Source organism: Euprymna scolopes, chromosome 35, assembly GCF_053919585.1.
Source record: "Euprymna scolopes isolate OS-2025 chromosome 35, ASM5391958v1, whole genome shotgun sequence".
Lineage (NCBI taxonomy): Eukaryota > Metazoa > Mollusca > Cephalopoda > Sepiida > Sepiolidae > Euprymna > Euprymna scolopes.
Window position 1 is genome coordinate 88,209,012 of NC_136516.1, and position 18,551 is coordinate 88,227,562.

General features: G+C 33.9%; 1 protein-coding gene across 1 annotated transcript in view; it reads right to left on the bottom strand.

Moving 5' to 3' along the window:
- The window catches only part of LOC145259989 (retinoblastoma-like protein 1), a 127,314-nt gene that overhangs the window by 76,773 nt on the left and 31,990 nt on the right, over nt 1-18,551 (bottom strand). The gene's annotated exons all lie outside the window — the stretch shown is intronic.

An 18,551-nucleotide genomic window follows, 5' to 3' on the forward strand; every position in this document is an offset into this window, starting at 1 on the left:
GACGGGAGAAAAGGCAAAAAGAGACGGGAGAAAAGGCAAAAAGAGACGGGAGAAAAGGCATAAATAAAGGGATAAAAATGTTGGAGAAAGTTGCAAAATCTCAGGTCTTGAGTGCAGAAGGTCATCCCACCCTCTGCTGCACAGCCTTTTTTTTTTTTTTTTTGAAGTGATAAATCTGAAATCAGGTTAAAAATAAAACACAGAAAAGGAAAGATTAAATGCATCATGAAGAACAAGTAGAACTGTAGAACAACATCCTGGTTTGAAAATAACATCTTTACAAACAGAAGACTCAATAACGTTTATAGAAACTATAAAGTAGCACAAATGAACCATTTAAAAGTGTGACAGTAAGAAAAAAAAAAAAAGATAAATTGGTATTCAAGCTGCACCTTTTTCAATAAAAATATCATTCCAAACAAGCGTAAAAGAGCAATTTAAAAATTTTTTTTAGATGGGCATTGATCATTTTCATTACTCCAACTATGATTCTCATCTTGATTGTTATATTCACAACGCTTCAGCCAATGTAACCTCAGAGATTTTTCAGTTCTTCTTAATGAACAAAGTTTCTTTTCTTAGAATTGCCCAGCTAAGGAACTCCATAACATGGGTCTGCTTTCCAAATGACTACAATATGGTTGTTTTCAAGTCTAATGTAAACAAGTTCTTACTAAGCCATCCTCTTAAATAATCAAATTCTACTCAATCTCCACTACTACCGATAATTAGTGTTGTCTCATCAAGGATACCCAGCATTGCCCGGGCCCACAAATAATAAATAGAAGAAATGAAGTTCTGTTTGGACACGCCTGCTGTACTAAGGATATTGAGCACTTTTTCATTATTATATATCAACTCCATCGTGGGCAACGTCGATAAAATTTTCTTGTAAATTCTGCACCCGTTCTACCTCACCCCTATCCGAGTATATGGAGGGGGGGGGTGGATTTGTTAACTGTAATTTTAATATAACAATTTCCAAAACCAAAGTTACGATAAAAATTTTAATTAACTTGAAAATCCTAGAAAAAAAAATTTTTGAAAAAGAGGAAGAAAATAGAATCGGCATTTTTAAGAGGTAGCAGCACCTGACCACCTTTCCACCAGATTCTTCAGTTCTACCCACCCACCCATAAGATTACACTTATTTAAAAAAATAAAAAATACAGAAAATTTTTTATGATGTACATACTCATCATTGAACGAAAAATGTCATATTCCAAAAATCATGAGGATTTGGCTAGTAAACGAAAATATTTAGTTATCAAAGGTTAACTAAAAATAAATTTGTCCGTAAAGGCCTACATATATTAATAGACTAAAGTATTTTGTGTTTGTATGTACAGTATCAGCTTCACATACATTAAAAAAAAAGAAAAAAAAAAGAGATTGCCTGATTAGTGATTTATCTGATATCATTAAAAACAACTTTTTCTTTTCCCCCCATTTTAAAATTAATTGCTTGAAAATCAGATTATTGTCCAAATGCAGGAAGTGTTTGTTTGTTTGTTTGTTCTGTTTTACGGCATATCAACCACTTTGGGGTCATTTAATGCCGAAAGGTTCGTTATGTTGTGTTAAATATTGGTTTGTTCTTCTTAAGGTTTTTTTTTTTTTTTTGGGGGGGGGGTCTTTCCTTATATTTTTGAGTATATTTTAGTTTCTTTCAGAAAATTGATAATTTTTTGGGGATCAATCTTGTTTAATATTGTTTTCAGATTTTTTTCTTGGTAATACTTTGTTCGGATTTGTTCAAGGTCAATGCAGTTTGTCAGTATATGGTGTATTGTGTAGGGTTCTTGACACGTTATACAGTTTGGTGTCTCCTCCCCTTTTAGTAGATGTGAGTGGGTGATGTGAGTGTGACCTATTCGCAGTCTGGTCATTACTACCTCTTCCTTTCTTGTTAACTTTTTGGTGTTTCTCGTTCCAATATTTGGTGTTATTTGGAATAGTTTGTTTTTGGTGCATGAGCTCCAGTTTTCTTGCCATTTTCTCTTCAAAAATGTGTTTATTTTAGTCTTTAGGTCTGTATAGGGGATTTTTCCACTTATGTGGTTTTGTTGCAGAGTTTCCTTTGCTGCCTTATCTGCTTGTTCATTCATGTATATGCCGATATGGCTTGGTATCCAGCAAAAGATAATGTTTTTTTTCATGGTTATGGCATCTATTTTGTTTAGCAATTTTGTAATAAGTGGGTTTGTCATTTTTTTTTCTTTTAGAGATATGAGTATTGAAAGTGAGTCAGTAAATATGATATATTTTTGATGGTCATCATTGGTTATTATATTCAGTGCCGAATCTATGGCTGTTGCTTCTGCGCTGAAAATAGAAGATTCGTTTGGGAGCCTTTTCTTTAGTTTTATTTTTTTGTGGATGGCTGCGCATCCTACTTTATCTCCATCTTTTGATCCGTCAGTGTAAATTTGTGTATATTCTTTGTATGTATTCTGGATGATAAGTAGTTCTTCATGGAAGGTTGATGGGTGGGTTTTCGTTTTGGGATATTTATTTAATTTTAATATTATGTGTGGTTGTTTGATCATCCAGGGTGGAGTTTTTGATTTGTTATATTTATGTATTTTTGTAATGTCCATTTGGGCTTCTGTGAGAAGGTTTTTTATCCGGAGGCTGTAGGGCTTGATGATATTTTCTTTCTTGTTGAAGAGATGTGTGTATTGTGGGTGAAGGGTACATTGATATGCAGGATTTGTTGGACTTGATACCAGCTTTAGGTAATATTGTAGCGCTAACTTCTGTCGTCTTAGAATCAGTGGAGGCTCGTGGGCCTCTATATAGAGGCTTTCTACTGGAGAGGTTCTAAATGCTCCCAAGGCTAATCTTAATCCTTGATGATGGATTGTATTTAGTTCTTTTATGTAGGACTTCCTTGCTGCTCCATAGATGAAGCATCCATAGTCCATTTTAGATCTGATTAGAGTTTGGTATAATTTCAATAATGTGACTTTGTCTGCACCCCAATCGGTGTGTGCTAGGACTTTGATCAATTGCATTGTCTTTTGGCATTTTGCTTTTAAATATTTTATATGCGGTATAAAGTTCAATTTTTTATCGAATATAATACCTAAATATTTATGTTGGTCGGTGAGTGGGATGTTCTTGTTATCCAGTTTCAGGTTGGGGTCGTGGTGGAATTTTCGTAATTTGCAAAAGTGGATGCATTTAGTTTTTTCCTCTGAGAATGTAAATCCATTTTCTATGGCCCATTTGTTTATTTTATTCAGACAGAGTTGTAGTTTGCGTTCGGCTGTTTGTATATATTTAGATTGGTAGTATATAAGTAGGTCGTCCACGTATAGGGCGTTTTCAATTCCTGGGTCTATGTTTTTTATGATATTGTTTATTTTAATGTTGAAGAGGGTGACAGACAGGATACTGCCTTGGGGGACCCCCATTTCTTGATCTTTTTGGACTGAATAAGTGTTGTCCATCCGTACTTGGAAGTTTCTATTTGTTAAGAAATTTCTGATAATTTCTGGCATTCTACCCCTAAGTCCTAGTTCATACAGGTCTTTTTGGATTCCGTATTTCCAAGCGGTGTCATACGCCTTTTGCATGTCAAAAAAAATTGCTATTAGATGTTCTTTTTTTGCAAATGCTTCTCTTATGCGTGTTTCCAGTTTTATTAAGTGATCGGTGGGGCTTCTATTTTTCCTGAAACCCGACTGGCTTTCTGTAATTAGATTTTTGCTTTCCAAGTACCAATTTAACCTTTCGTTAATCATTCTCTCAAAAGTTTTGCACAAACAACTAGTTAGTGCAATGGGTCGGTAGTTTGTTGGGTTTGTATGGTCTTTTTTTGGTTTGGGTATTGGGATTACTGTTGCCTGCTTCCAGTTTTTTGGAATGTTGTTAGTTATCCATATCTCATTGTAAATTTGTAATAAGTAGTCCAGTGATGGTTTTGGTAGTTTTTTGAGGAATTGATAATGGATCTCGTCGGGGCCGACTGCTGTATCGGGAGATTTGTTTATTGCCTCCTCTAGTTCTGCACTGTTGAATAATTGATTGTAGTTTTCTTCATTTTTTGATTTGAAGTTTATTTTTATTTTTTCTTCATTTTTCTTTATAGCTTGGAATTTTTTATTTTGGTTTTTTGATGATGAGTTCATTGAGAATTGTTCTGCTAATTTATTTGCGATATTTTGTTTGTCGGTAATCTTTGTGTTGTCGCATATAAGGTGTTTAATAGGGTTCTTTGTATTTTTTCCTGCTATTTTTCTGACCATCTCCCATACTTTTTTGGGTTTTGTGTTTTGATTAATTTTTGTTACATAGTCTTTCCACGAGTTCCGTTTTGATTCTTTGATAGTTTTCCGTGCTTTGGCTTTGCTGTTTTTATAGGTGTCCAAATTTTCTTTCGTTGGACTGTTTTTGAATTTCCTTAGGTTTGCACGTCTGGCTCTTATAGCTTCTTTGCATTCTTTATTGTACCAGGGTTTGTTATATTTTGTAGTAGTGGAACTTTTTGGTATGTTCTCCTCGGCTATTGTGAGTAGGGTGTTGCTGAAATATGTGATGTGTTCTAAGTCAGGATTCGCTTCAGGTATTAATCTGTATTGACATGTATTTTGGAAATTTTCCCAATTTGCCTTTTGTAAATTCCAGCGGGGTGTTTTGTCTTCTGGCTTGGGATTCTCGTTTTCTATTATGATTGGGAAGTGGTCACTTCCGCATGTATCCTTATGTGTTCTCCAGCTATAATCCATGTATATAGTTGGGTCACATAGTGTTATATCGATTGCTGATAGGGTTCCCGTTGGTGGGTGCATATATGTATTCTCTTTGTTGTTGAGTAGGCATAGATCATTTTGGTTAATTATTTTTTCTATGGTTTGGCCTCTTTTGTTGTTTTTTTTACTGCCCCACCATATATTGTGACTATTGAAGTCTCCCAACAGTAGAAAAGGTTTAGGTAGTTGTTTGATTATATTGTTTAATTCTGTTTCGTTTATTGTTTCATTTGGTGGTATATAGAGTGAGCATAGGGTTACTGTTTTGTGTAGTGTTGCAGTTATTGCAACAGCTTGCATATTTGTTTTTAAGTTCACTTTGCTGTGTGGAATGTTTTCGTTTATCAGTATTGATGATCCACCGGTGGCTTTGCATGATAATTTGTTTATGTGGTTGTATATTGAGTAGTGTTTTATGTTAATTTTGTCATTTTCTTTTAAGTGTGTTTCCTGTAGGCAAATTATTGCAGGACATAAGGATTTGATAAGTATTTGCATTTCTTCGATATTAATTTTTAATCCTCTTATGTTCCACTGTAGGATTTTGTTAGTCATGGTTTATATTTTCTTTTGGTTTTGGACTGTTGGTGTTTATGTCTACGTCCATAGTTTCGATGTTAGTTTGGGTGTTTCTTTTGGAAGTGGATGGTCTGTTTCTTGTTTCTGGTGAGAGGCTTTTTTTGGGTTTTGGTCTGGGACTTTTAGATTTACTTTGTCTTGACTGTCTTTTTTGGCTACCAGTTTCAACTAGTTCAAATTTATTTTCATTTTCAATTAATACTAATTCTGTTTTTTGTTTGTCATTTTGTTTTTGGGGGGTAGTTTTTTTGTTGTTCTGTTCTATTTCCATTTTTTCTGTTGTTGTGTGTTTATTTTTAACATCTGTTTTTGTCCTTGTTAGTGACTTGGATCTTTCACGTTTTGATAATTGAGGAGGTTTCATTTCTTTAGAGATTGATTCCTCAATATTGATGGAAGTTTTTCTGATTTCCTTTGTTTCGTTTTCTTTTATACTGGGTTGTTCGTTTCTGACTTTTATTTGGCTGTTAGAATTTATTTTCAGTTCTGATAAAAAAGATTTTAATTCTTCAAGTATGTTCTTTAGTTCTTTTGCTAGGTTTGCAATTTCTGGAGCAAGGTTTAGTTCATTGTAGTTGTACATTTTGTTTGCTTGTTGGGTTATTGTGGCATATGAGTTTTTGGTGCGATTTGTGACTTCTTTGCGGGCTTCTTGGAAGGTTATATTTTTTTGATATTTGATTGTTATTATTTCCTTCTCTTGCTTATATATTTTGCACTGTTTTGAGTGAGAGTGGTGCTCTTCTTGACAGTTTGTGCATTTGGTTTTATTTGGACAGTCTTCTTCATCGTGGTCTGGGTTTTTTTCACTGCAGTTTCCACATGTGAAGAATCTTAGACATTGGTCTTTATTATGTCCAAACTTTTGGCAGTTGTAGCATTGTAAAGGTTTTGGAATGTATTGTTCTATTTTCGTTCTTTCATAACCTATATTGATGGTCTCTGGTATTTGAGGATAATTGAATGTTAATATATAAGTGTTTGTATATATTACCTCTCCTTTTTTTTTAAATGTGATTCTTTTTACATCTGTGACCCCTTGGTTTTTTAGTTCTGTTTTGATTTCTTCTGTTGTGCAGACGGAGATTTCCTGGTTTTTTATGACTCCTTTGGAGTAGTTTAGTGTTTGGTGTGGATAAGCTTTGATGTTTGTTTCATGCAATTTTTGTAGTTGAAGTAGAGTTTTGGCCTGTTTTTTATTTTGTACTTCTACCAATATGGTACCATTCCTTAATTTTTTGACATTTTTAGGTGTTATTTTGCTTGATATTACCTTTTGGATAATGAAGGGTGACATTTTAGTTAACGGTATATTAGACGTTGCTTCTAGCACGATGAATCTTGGAAAGTTTGTATCTTCATTGTCGCTGTCAGAGTCAATTTCTGTGTGTGGTCTCTTGGATTTTTTGGCATTCATAATAATTTTTGAAAAATTCATCAGCCATGCTCCCCACCCTCCTCGGAGCCCCTTATGGGGAAGAACTATGAGGGGGTAAATCCCATTCGCCTCGGTTCTCCAGGGCTACATAGCTGGTATACTCAAACATGGGGAGGTTTCCAAGCATTCACAATATATGGTTATGCCCACCCAAGTATGGGATTTCCCTGTATTTTTATTATTCCTGATGGTTACCTTTTTCCCAGCTTGATTGACCCTTCAGCCATCGCTTATTAACTCAGTTTATTGTTTATGTTGAGTGTTAGTGTGTTTTTGTTTGGATTGTCTGAATTAGTGCTTGTCATGACCAACCGATTGATTGGATCGGGCCTATCCAACCTCCCGTCTAGCCTAGTAAGGGCCAAAGTGGTGTGTTGTAGTATCATGTTATTATTTCCTAGGCATGTTCCACTCAACCACCAGGATCCCGTTCTTAATGCATTACGGGTTGCCACCAACGGTCAACTGGTGGTCCCATTGAAGGATTTTTACCCTCTGCAGGGGGGCAGTTGGTATGTTCTATCGCCCTACCAACTAGGCAAAAAAAAAAAAAAAAAAAAAAAAAAAAAAAAAAAAAAGGGGTGAGGAGGTGAAGGAAAAAGAAAACGAGGGAGGGGAAGGGGAGGAGAATGTTGTTTTTGTTTTTGTTTTCGCAGAACATGACTAAGTTTTGCAAAAGGGAATAAAAAAACAAAGACATCTATGTAGGTGCGTTTCATCTCAGGAAGTCAGTAGACAGCCTGATCTGGTAGCACCAGTGCAGGAAGTGACATTAATTTTATTTATTTAAAGAATATTTAGCTGATGAAAAATACAGAGAAACCTTTATGATGTATATAGTCGTCACGGGATGAAGACATCATATTCCAAAAATCATGTAGGTTTGGCTGGTAACTTTTCTATTTGGCTAGTACAGAAAACACTTAGTTGTCAAAAGGTCAACCAAAGATAAATTTGTCCATAGAGCCTTGGTCCTTAAACCTTATCTATGAGTGAACTTTGGATGTAATAAAAAATTTTGTTTTAATTAAAAGGAGGTACAAAGACAGATTATTTTCATTCAGCCAACCATGACCGGATAGAAGTGATAATTGATTATCCTGTTATTCTTAATTATTGCCTGTAATAAAGATTGAGTGCAATGGATAAAGGTTAATTAACAATCAGTTTTTAGTGACCGTTTTCTAGAGGTTGAAGGTTAAAGTTCCATCCTTCATAAGGAAAACCATTATGGCGCCCTCCCATACCATAAAACATTCATGGCAAACACTCACCTAACTACAACTATTATCAGCAATTTCACTTACTGTCTGTGCCTAAAACTAAAAGATTTCATTTTTTTTTTTTTTTTTTTTTAGAACTAATCGGAAATGCAATATCATGGAGCTGCTTTCCAGCTAACTATAACATGGTCGTTTTCAAATCCAATGCAAACTAATTCTTGTTGAGCAGTCCTCTTAAATACCCAATTTCCACTATCACAGTGTTGTCTCACTAGACACTCGTTAACCCTTATCCCTTGAGTGGCTTCTGAACCTTGAGATTATATATATATAAAAAATCAGAAAACATATGGTGTCTGGTAAGTATGACTCTACAGTTACACTTATTATTTTATTGGAAATCAATCCTAACTATGCGAATGTCCATGTACGTCTATTTCAAATTTTCGGACTATTGTTCTCAACTTGAGTGTCATTTTCACAACGTTTCAGTCAATGTAACCTCCAACCTTCTTCATGTTTATCTTGTCAAACTCTTGAAGGTTTCTGTCGAACTTGAGAATCTAGACAGAATTTCAAACGGAACCCTTTATTTACTTCGTGGGAGTAACATGCTCTATCTATCTATGGTCGGATAGAGGTTCAAAGTAATTCACAATTATATTTTCTGGTCGCCCACACTGAGAATTCAACCTTCAGGAGAATATCATTTTTACAATTGACTTTCCAAGTACTTTAACCACTGTGCCACAGGTCCTTGCAGACAATTCTAGTACAAATTTTAAGAGCCTTAAACCTATTTTTATTTCTAGTTGTAAATATCACTATTTATTACTAATTATTAATATATATTACAGTGTATATATTATTATTATTGATGTTATAATTATTTATTTATTACTGTATATATTATCCATCCCATATAGTGTTAAATTCTATACTAGGTCTATTTAGAAAATGACACTCAAGATGAGAACAGTACTCCACTAATACCAAATAATACTAATAACCAATCCTCATCTAAAAAATTCAGAAATGTCTACTTTCTAGTAGTAAAACTACAGTCAACGTGCAAAACTTAGCTCACAAATCAGCTAATGGAGTTGATAATACTATAAGCCTCATAGATGCCTGTGCCCCAACAAAAATTTTGCAGAAAGCTAAAATTTCCTGAAAAATACAGATTTTATTATAGAACAGAACAATAACTACTTCTTATTTAGAATTTTTAAGGGGGGGGGGTGCTTAACTTATATTAATACTCCTCTCCCTTGAATTAATTCTTTTGTTAGTTATCACTGTAAAGTGCTAAGACACAAATGTGAAGAAATAAATGGATGAAAACGATTCTATGGTGATCAACAATAATGATTCATTTAACAAATTTACAACTGAGAGAATTACTATGAATAAGGAATATTGAGTTATCTGTTACTAAGTCGATTTTGATAAACCTCTTCTATTGAATTTTCCTGTTTTGTTGTAATCTGGTTAATCCAAGGGCAGATAAGTCTGGGCAGATCAATTATGCTTCAAAATTACTATTGACAAAAAAGAGATAACTTTAGGGTTCACGAGTTATTTCCCTTTTATTATTTCCTCAACAGACTTATCCATTTAACAGTTTTGCTGCAAGGATATTTGGTGCAAAAGATAAAAGTGTTAAGTGATGATCAATTCTAATTGACAGTTTTCTTAAAGTTGTTGATTCAATCTTTAATACATGCGATACAAAAATGCCATAATAATTGAGTCTAGCTTTCAAAATCCTATTTTAAAATAAAGAATTTATATTGAACAGTTTATTCAATTCAACTGCAATTCAGATAAGGAGGCGGACATAGGGGGGGGGGTGATATATGGAAAAGCTGTCAAGAAGAAGGGCCAGAGAAATGGTGTGTATTCTCTCCTGATGACCCAACATTATCTGGAGGCTGAAATGAAATGCTCCCACAACAGCTGATAGACACAATTATATACAAGTGTAAGCTGTTTCTTCCAAACAAAATCCTCTTTTGTCCACTCGTTTCATAGAGTTTCTGCTACTGTTCCAGTAGCAAATTTCATTCTGAATTTAGCTTTCAAAATTCTATTTTAAAACAAAAAGATAATTTAAAAAAAAAAAAAAGCAAAAATCTAGATATGATACAAATGCGGGTGTACCCCAGGGGTCTATCCTTGGACCATTATTATTCCTAATATTCATAAATGAATGGGTATATTTGCTGATGACACCACACTCTATAACAGGCATGAGGGTAAAAACAAATGAACACATATCCAAAGAAATGACAGAAACACTAGAGGAAACACTGTAGTGGAATGAGGACAAAAATGGATGGTCCCATTCAATGCTGCCAAAACTAAGCTTGTTCCCTTCAATAATTACAAGAAACCTTCTCTACCACCAATAGCAATAGGCAAAAAACACATTACCTGAAAGTACTTCTTTTAAATACCTCGGCCTAACGTTCACAGAAAACGCGAGTTTGAACAGATATATTGAGAGCATTGCCAAGGCTGCTGTAAAGAAGGCGGGCTCTCTCTTCCATGCTAGAAAGCTACTTATGCCTGGAATATCTTGTACCTCTATAAGGCCATCATTCGCCCACGCATGGAGTATTGTTGTCACATTTGAACTGGTGCATCTGCTACTAGTCTCACTCCTGAACAGGGTTCAAAAGAAAATCGCCAACCTGATAGGTCTTGAACTGTCATCTAAGCTTCAGCTTCTGTCCCACTCACGAAATGTCGCATTCCTCTGCCTGTTTTGCAAGTATTTTAATGGTGAATGTTCTGACGAACTACAAGCCCTTGTACCCCCCTTGATGTAAATACCCCCGACAAACAGCTAAAATCCCACCCCTAGACAGAGATCCTTAGATGTAAGAAAACCTACTCTAATAGTTTCTTCTCCAGAACTGGTAGACTTTGGAACTCCCTTTAGTGATAATTTATAATTAAAATTAAAAATCTGTTTCATAAGAAGGAACACAACAAAGTATTGAGATAGACGTTAAGTCTTGGACAATAATTTTAACAGTTTTTTTAAACAAACTCTCCTCATCAGCAAAAATATTGGGCGTTTTTTTTTTTTAAAAAAGACACCAAAATAAACCTAACATTTTTTAAGTAAGGCAGATGTATCTTATAATCATTCGCCTTTTGAAACTCGTAATTATCATCATCAAAGCATTCATTTGGATGTTAAATGTAGCTTATAAATGCTGAAAAAAAGAAAAAAAAAAAGACACCCAATATTTTTTGGCTGATGAGGAGACTTTGTTTACAAAAAACTATGTTAAAATTATCGTCCATGACTTAACGTCTATCTCAATAAAAACATTGTTTCCGAAACGATCGTACAATTTATTGGCTTTGTTGTGTTCCTTCTTATGAAACAGATTTTTAATTTTAATTATCAATCATCTTATTAAATATTAAAATAGCTCTATGATATAGGTCTATTGAGCTTATATATCTGTATTACAACGAGCACTGTTTTTTCTTGTATTTTAATTACATTAGTGATTTTACTATCACATTAAAATACACTCTCCTCTTTAGACTACTGTTCTAATCCCCTTTAAATTATATATATATACACTTGTGCCCGATATTATTCATACCCCCTCTTGAAAATTGAGTTTATTAGGTGTAACTTTGTAAGAATTTATTGTTTACGTCCATATTGATACATATTCTTAATAAACCTCTTCTGATCATTTTCGTCATTTTAAAATCTCGGGATACTTGTAATAAAAGAAATATACAGCTATTTATAAAATCTGCAATGTTCAAAAATAATCATACCCCCTTATTTTTTCAGTATTAATCGAGTTTCTGACTGTTTGTTTCCTGTTTGATTCTTATTTTGAATGCTTTTATACAACCTTTGATTAATTTCATTTCGTTTTTTGCATTTTTCAGAAATTAAAATGATATCAACTGAAAACTAAAAAAAGAATAAAAATTATTAGAATGGGGAAGAAAAAAGAGCTTAGTAATGATCTTAGGGCTAAAATTGTGAATTCACATAAGGATGGTTTAGGTTACAAGTCAATTTCCAAGAAATTTGAGGTCCCTACAGCAACAGTACAGAGCATCATCAAAAAATTCCAGAGCCACCACACAACAAACAACTTGATTGGTAGAGGAAGGAAAAGGAAACTGTCTGCTAGAGCCACCAGGAATATTGTAAGAAGTGTTAATGCAAATCCAACCACCACTACTAAGGACATTTTAGAAAATCTGGAGTCTTCTGGCATAAAAATATCAAGGCAAACATTGCAAAGGACTCTGCATGAAAATGGTCTGAAAGGAAGAAGACCAAGAAGGACTCCATTGCACACCGGAAAACGCCTTGCAGCACGTCTAAAGTTTGCTAGGACCCATGTGAATTCTCCAGAGTCCGTTTTCTCAAGTATTTTGTGGACTGACGAAACAAAAATTGAATTGTTTGGCCATATGGATGCTTCTTACGTTTGGAGGAAGAAAGGAGAAGCTTACAACCCAAAGAACACCATACCCACGGTGAAACATGGTGGTGGTAGCCTAATGTTTTGGGGCTCCTTTTCGGCTAGTGGTCCAGGTAGTTTGGTCAAGATAGATGGAACCATGAAGAAGGAGCAATATTTGGAGATACTCCAGAAAAACATTAGACAGGATGCGGAGAAGCTCCATTTAGGACCAAACTGGGTCCTTCAACAGGATAATGATCCAAAACATACTGCCAAGAAATGGTTTGAGGATAATCACATTAATGTTTTGGAATGGCCTAGCCAGAGTCCTGACCTGATCCCTATCGAAAACCTCTGGCACATATTGAAAACTGAGGTTAAAAAGCGGAAACCTAGAAATTTGAGGGATTAAGAGAACTACTGCATTGAAGAATGGTCAAAAATCAGTGTTGATGCTTGTAAAAACCTTGTTGATAAATATCCAAAACGGTTACAGGCAGTTATTAAGAATAAAGGGCATGCTATTGACTATTAGTAAGAGAGGTATGAATAATTTTGAACTAGTGCCATTATTGTTTTTCTTAGTATAATGCTTCAAACTTGCATAATTTATTTATTTGTTGAGTTTAAATTAAATGCTTATGCTTGATTTATTGTTTGAAATCCCTTTAATATTGTCTATCTTCTGGTTTGAGCAATATTCTTATAGAAATCTCAAAGATCCGAGGGGTATGAATAATATCGGGCACAAGTGTATATATATATATATATATATATATATATATATACACACACACTTTTTTTTTTTTTCATAAGTTTTTGTTTCGGTTTAAGCTGATGCACCCAAGGCATATAGATGTATTTTTTATTTTTGAAATCACTTAATAATAGATAAAAATCTATAATATACATGAAATCTGCATAAATTAAAATATCATATTTAAGCATATTTTATGACCGGGCCATGCCAGGCGTCCTTGCTCGCTTAGATAAATACTTTTGCCGTTTTAACAAAAGAGCTACAATAATATCAGGGCATCTCCATTTACACTGAACATCCACAGAATGTCAACATCAATATATTACATGTGAAAGAGTTCATTGTGGAATTTCCACAGGTCCCGCTAGTTATAAATAAATTAAATATCCAAGTTTTTTTGTTTTTTTTAAATTACCCATATGATGTAAATATATTTTACCATCTAACCAACTTTTCCTTACATTATATAATAAAACAATAAATAAATGGGTTGATCATAGACAAAGACGACTCAAAGGTTCCCTACACGGAGATGTAGGGGAGGGTGCTACCATTTGCCCTGGACTATTTCACTGACTCTTAATCCTCATCTAACGATGTCGAGTGTTTAGCAAGTATCATTTTTTTTTTTTTTTTTAAATCTTTGGTATAACTCAATTAAGGATTGAACCCTGGTCTCCTGACCCATTAGAAAACATTAACCATTATGACAAATGGGCCAGTTACACCTCACTTATAATCCATAACAACACCTTGAGACATGCATATTGATTCATCTTAATTGACTTTTAGCTCACTTATGCGCCATATTATTCGTCCTAACTAGTTTCAATGATATGCTCTGATAATCATTGATTCCGATCTTATGATGTATGGTGGTGAAGGTAGCAGTCAATTTTTATTATACAAGGCAATATTCAGTACGTTGATCTATGATTAATGATATGCAAGAAACATGTTTTCCTTTGGTTTAAGACAGGATTGTGGCCAACATGGTTAGGTTTAGTTTAGTTTTACGGCATATCAACCCTTTTTGGGTTATTTGATGCCGAATCCAGAAATTTTGGTAAAAGTTTTTTTATGCTATAATTTTGGTAAAATTTCTTTATAATGTTCAAATATTTATTCATGGTGTTTAGTTTGGTTGTTTTGTTTTAGGATATATCAACCCTTTTCAGGTTCAATCATTTTAGCAAAAGTTATATTTTCAAATATTTACTATTTCTATAAAAAGGAATTAGTTCTCCAGATTTTTAGGAAAGTAGAATGTTTACTTTTGGCAGCCTCATAACTCGCTTTTCTTAATTTGTCTTTTAGTCCTCACATGCCATAAGTGATGTTTCTAACAAAACGAGAAGAATTGGGGGTTTCTGCGTCAGAATCTATTCATCTAATATTAGTTAGTTCTTGACCATGAAGTAGTATTTTAAGAATTTTTTTTTTATCTCCTTACATCAAGTGGCTTCATGATTTGTCTGGAGTGATTTTCAGGAAAAAAAAAGTTACATACTTTAGCAACCAGACCCTTGTCTGTAACAATGAGTGTTTACACGGTGGCAACCACCAGACAGTTAATAATGATAAAAGCATACTTGTTAATCTTGGTTTAAAACATGCCTCACCAAAAAAAAAAAAAAAAGAAAAAAAAAAAAAAAAAAAATCAAGAATGAATCGTTCAGATGACAAATTCCTTATGTTAAGGATTAGTAGGTTTAAAAACATTTTTTTTTTTAAAGACTTGATTCAATGTCTTTAGGTTTTGGTTTCAGTTCAAGCATTTTTTTTTTTTTTAACTTACAAGAAGTAAACTGTTTATAAAAAACATACTTGCATGCGCATGTTTCTGTATGAATTAAAATACAATAGTTATGCATATTTTATGACTGGGCAATGCCAGGCAGCATGCTAGTATATATATATATATATATATATATATATATATTAAAAGAAATGAAGAAAAAAATCCCCCAAAGAATAATTAGAAAATTTCATTAAATATACACACACCAAATGACACATTATTTTTATGCTAAAAACATTAATTTCTATTGTTTTTCTACTAAGGTCAGAAATATAGGGCATCTAGGCAAAATAAACGTGGGATTATTTCCCATAAACAAATGAAAGCTAAAATAATAATCGATTAAGTTACTTGAGAGGGGAGCAGCTTATCATATATCCCGTTTCAACCCTTTCTCTACTTTCTCCATTTCATTCTCACCTCTCCCTCTGGTCATACTACCACAAAGTTCAAAGGAAAAAAAAATAATAAAAAAATATATTGTCAATATATACACCTTCCTCCTTTATTCAAAGAACGTAAATCTGTATGATTTTTATAGTTTTTTTTTCAAATTGTTTCTTTTACATTTTTTTTTTTTTACTAGGGGATTGCATTGCCACTTATCAAGACCAGAAGGCTGCTGAAGGATAAAAGTTAATGAGGGCCAGGTGGCAAAACCGATGATCAGTAATAGTGGAATATTGGTCCATTTTTTTTTATTTAAGCTAACGGCTCTACAAGAACTTGTTCGCGTTAAGACTTGAAAACGGCCAATAGTCAGCTGGGAAGCAGCTCCATGGTATTGTGTTCCAGAGACGAGGATTTCTAGGAAAGAAACTTTGATCATGGAATTTATAAGGGTAGTCATTGTTGTAGTTAGACGAGTGTTTCTTGCAAATGTTCTACAGGTGGAAGGACCATAAATAGAAACTCAGTTGGCCACAGGCCATGAAAATAATGACAGAGCAGAGAGATCTGCTACAACTCTTCTGCGATAAAGAGAATGTAAAGTGAAGAAGAGGGCTTTGCCCACTAGATTTTGAAGGCGGATTTGAATTCTCTCAAGGCAGGAAAGATTATCCTTAGCAGCTCCTCCCCAGATATGGTAACAATACTACGTCTTGACTTATTTGGCTCACATACAGGTTCATAAAGTTGAGTTATTTGTGACACTGACATTAAAATTAAAAGTCCACTTTTTCTATTCCAAAATTATTAAAACTTTTTAATATACTCAGTCAGGGATATGCTAGCGACTTCATAAAGATTAACTAATTTATTATTTGTATCCCTTTGAAAAACTACCTTTAATTTTTCATTTTAATGGTGTCTTATTCGATGATTGGTTTCATTTAACTATTACGCACAGTTCTATTTACACATATTTGCTACATTGTGCATAATCACGTAGCATTTAGTATGAAAAAGTTCTAGCACACACACACACACTTTTTTTTTTTGTGGAACAGTCTTTATTAAACTACGCTGTCAATTTGTGGTCTAAAAATTTGAAACTTGATATATGGGGTATACGGATCTGTGGAACAAAACTGATTTGGTTTTTAGCCAGAAAAAATAACTGCTAAGGGATCAAAATTGAAAAATTAAAACTTGGCAGGTGTAATTCAACAAAATGTATGCTCTATGCGTGTGCGAATATACAATTATATGTTTAACTGCGTTAATTTCTCAAGTTTTGATATGCATGTGTCATTAGCTCAAATGGTAGCAAATACCACTAGAAATCTAAATGTTTTGGTTTCGATTCTAGCTGATGGCACTCGAGTCTTTTTTTTTTTAATTTTTGAAATCACTGATATATTTGGTACAACAATATAATAATTAATAGAGAATGGGCTATACAATAATAAATATGAAATCTGCATAAATGAAAATATATCAAAGAATATTTTACAACCGGGCAATGCCGGGTAGCCCGCTTATATATATATATATATATATATATATATATATATATATATATATATGATTTTACAATTTCTCTACCGTGCTAGAAAACTACTTACGCCTGCCAGTATCCTATACCTCTATAAGGCAACCATTCGCCCATGTATGGAGTACTGTTGTCACATCTGGGCTGGTGCATCTGCTGCTTGTCTCTCGCTCCTGGACAGGGTTCAAAAAAGAGTCGCCAACCTGATAGGTCCTGAACTGTCATCTAGGCTTCAACCTCTGTCCCATCGACGAGATGTTGCATCCCTCTGCCTGTTCTACAAATACTTTAATGGTGAATGCTCTGACGAACTGCAAACACTTGTACCTCCCCGACGTAACTACCCCCGACAAACCCGACAAGCTACTAAGTCTCATCCCTTTACAGTGGAGATCCCTAGGTGCAAGAAAGCCTTTTACTCCAATAGTTTCTTCCCCAGAACTGCGGGTCTTTGGAACTCCCTTCCGGGATTCTGCTTTCCCAACTGCAATGATATGCAGAAGTTCAAGTGTAATGTTAACAAACATCTTTCTACTCTTCTCCCTTCATAATGACCCCGCTAATTAATTCCCTAATAGTAGCCCCCTGCTTCAAAGTGGCACTGTGCCTTGTTTGGGGTGAAAATTGAATTAAAAAAAAAAAAAAAAAAAAAAAATTATGTCGCAATATTTTAGATAACATGCAAAGGTGTGATTAAAGAAAATTGGAAGATTCTATTTATACACACTGGTGTTAGGAACTAACCAATCAAATAGAGTCATACTCTCCTAACAACCAATCATAAACTTCTTTCCGCACGAGTCACTCCATAAAAATACTGAATCTTTTAGAACTCCCGCACATACTTTTTTGTTTTCATTCAAGAAGGAACTATTCTTCATCTCCTGACTGGCTACTCCCTGGAAACTATTCTGAAATTAAACATAGCTTTCAATTCAAAATATTACAATGAAAAAAATGTCTCTAAGATGTTACCAATTTCTTTCATTTGAAAAAAAAAAAATGACAACCACATTAGATGCACATCGACTTCAAACTTAACTTTAAAACTTTCATTATCAAAATCAGACAAATATTTTACTGTCCCCCTTCTAAAGAGCAACCCCCTCTTGGGGTTAATACCAATAGAATAAAGAAGAAAAAGAAGCTTTCCTTTAAAAATGACATTTTACTTGCCGAAAGTCTCAAATTTTAATAAGTGATATTCATTAAAAAAAAAAAAAAAAATTATATGACATTCAGTTTTCAAATTTCTTGAAAAAAAAAAAACTACTTCCAAGACTTTCTTTTCTTCCAAAAATGCATCATAAGAATCAAGAAAGAATATTATCAAATTGCCACGATCGCTTACTTAGCCTTCTTTAAAATGCTCTTGTCATCTGCCATGTTTACAAGTTCTGAACATTTTCCAAATCGCACTTTTCTTCCCAACATAAAATGGTTATCTTCTTTCCGCACGAGTCTCTCCGTCCTCTTTCATCTCATTTTCTTGTTCTTTTCCTGCTCATCTCGAGGGTGTGAATTTTCTCACAACTTCCGTCACAATTAATATGACACTTATGCTGTCAATATAAAAAGTGTCAGAGGACGATTAAAC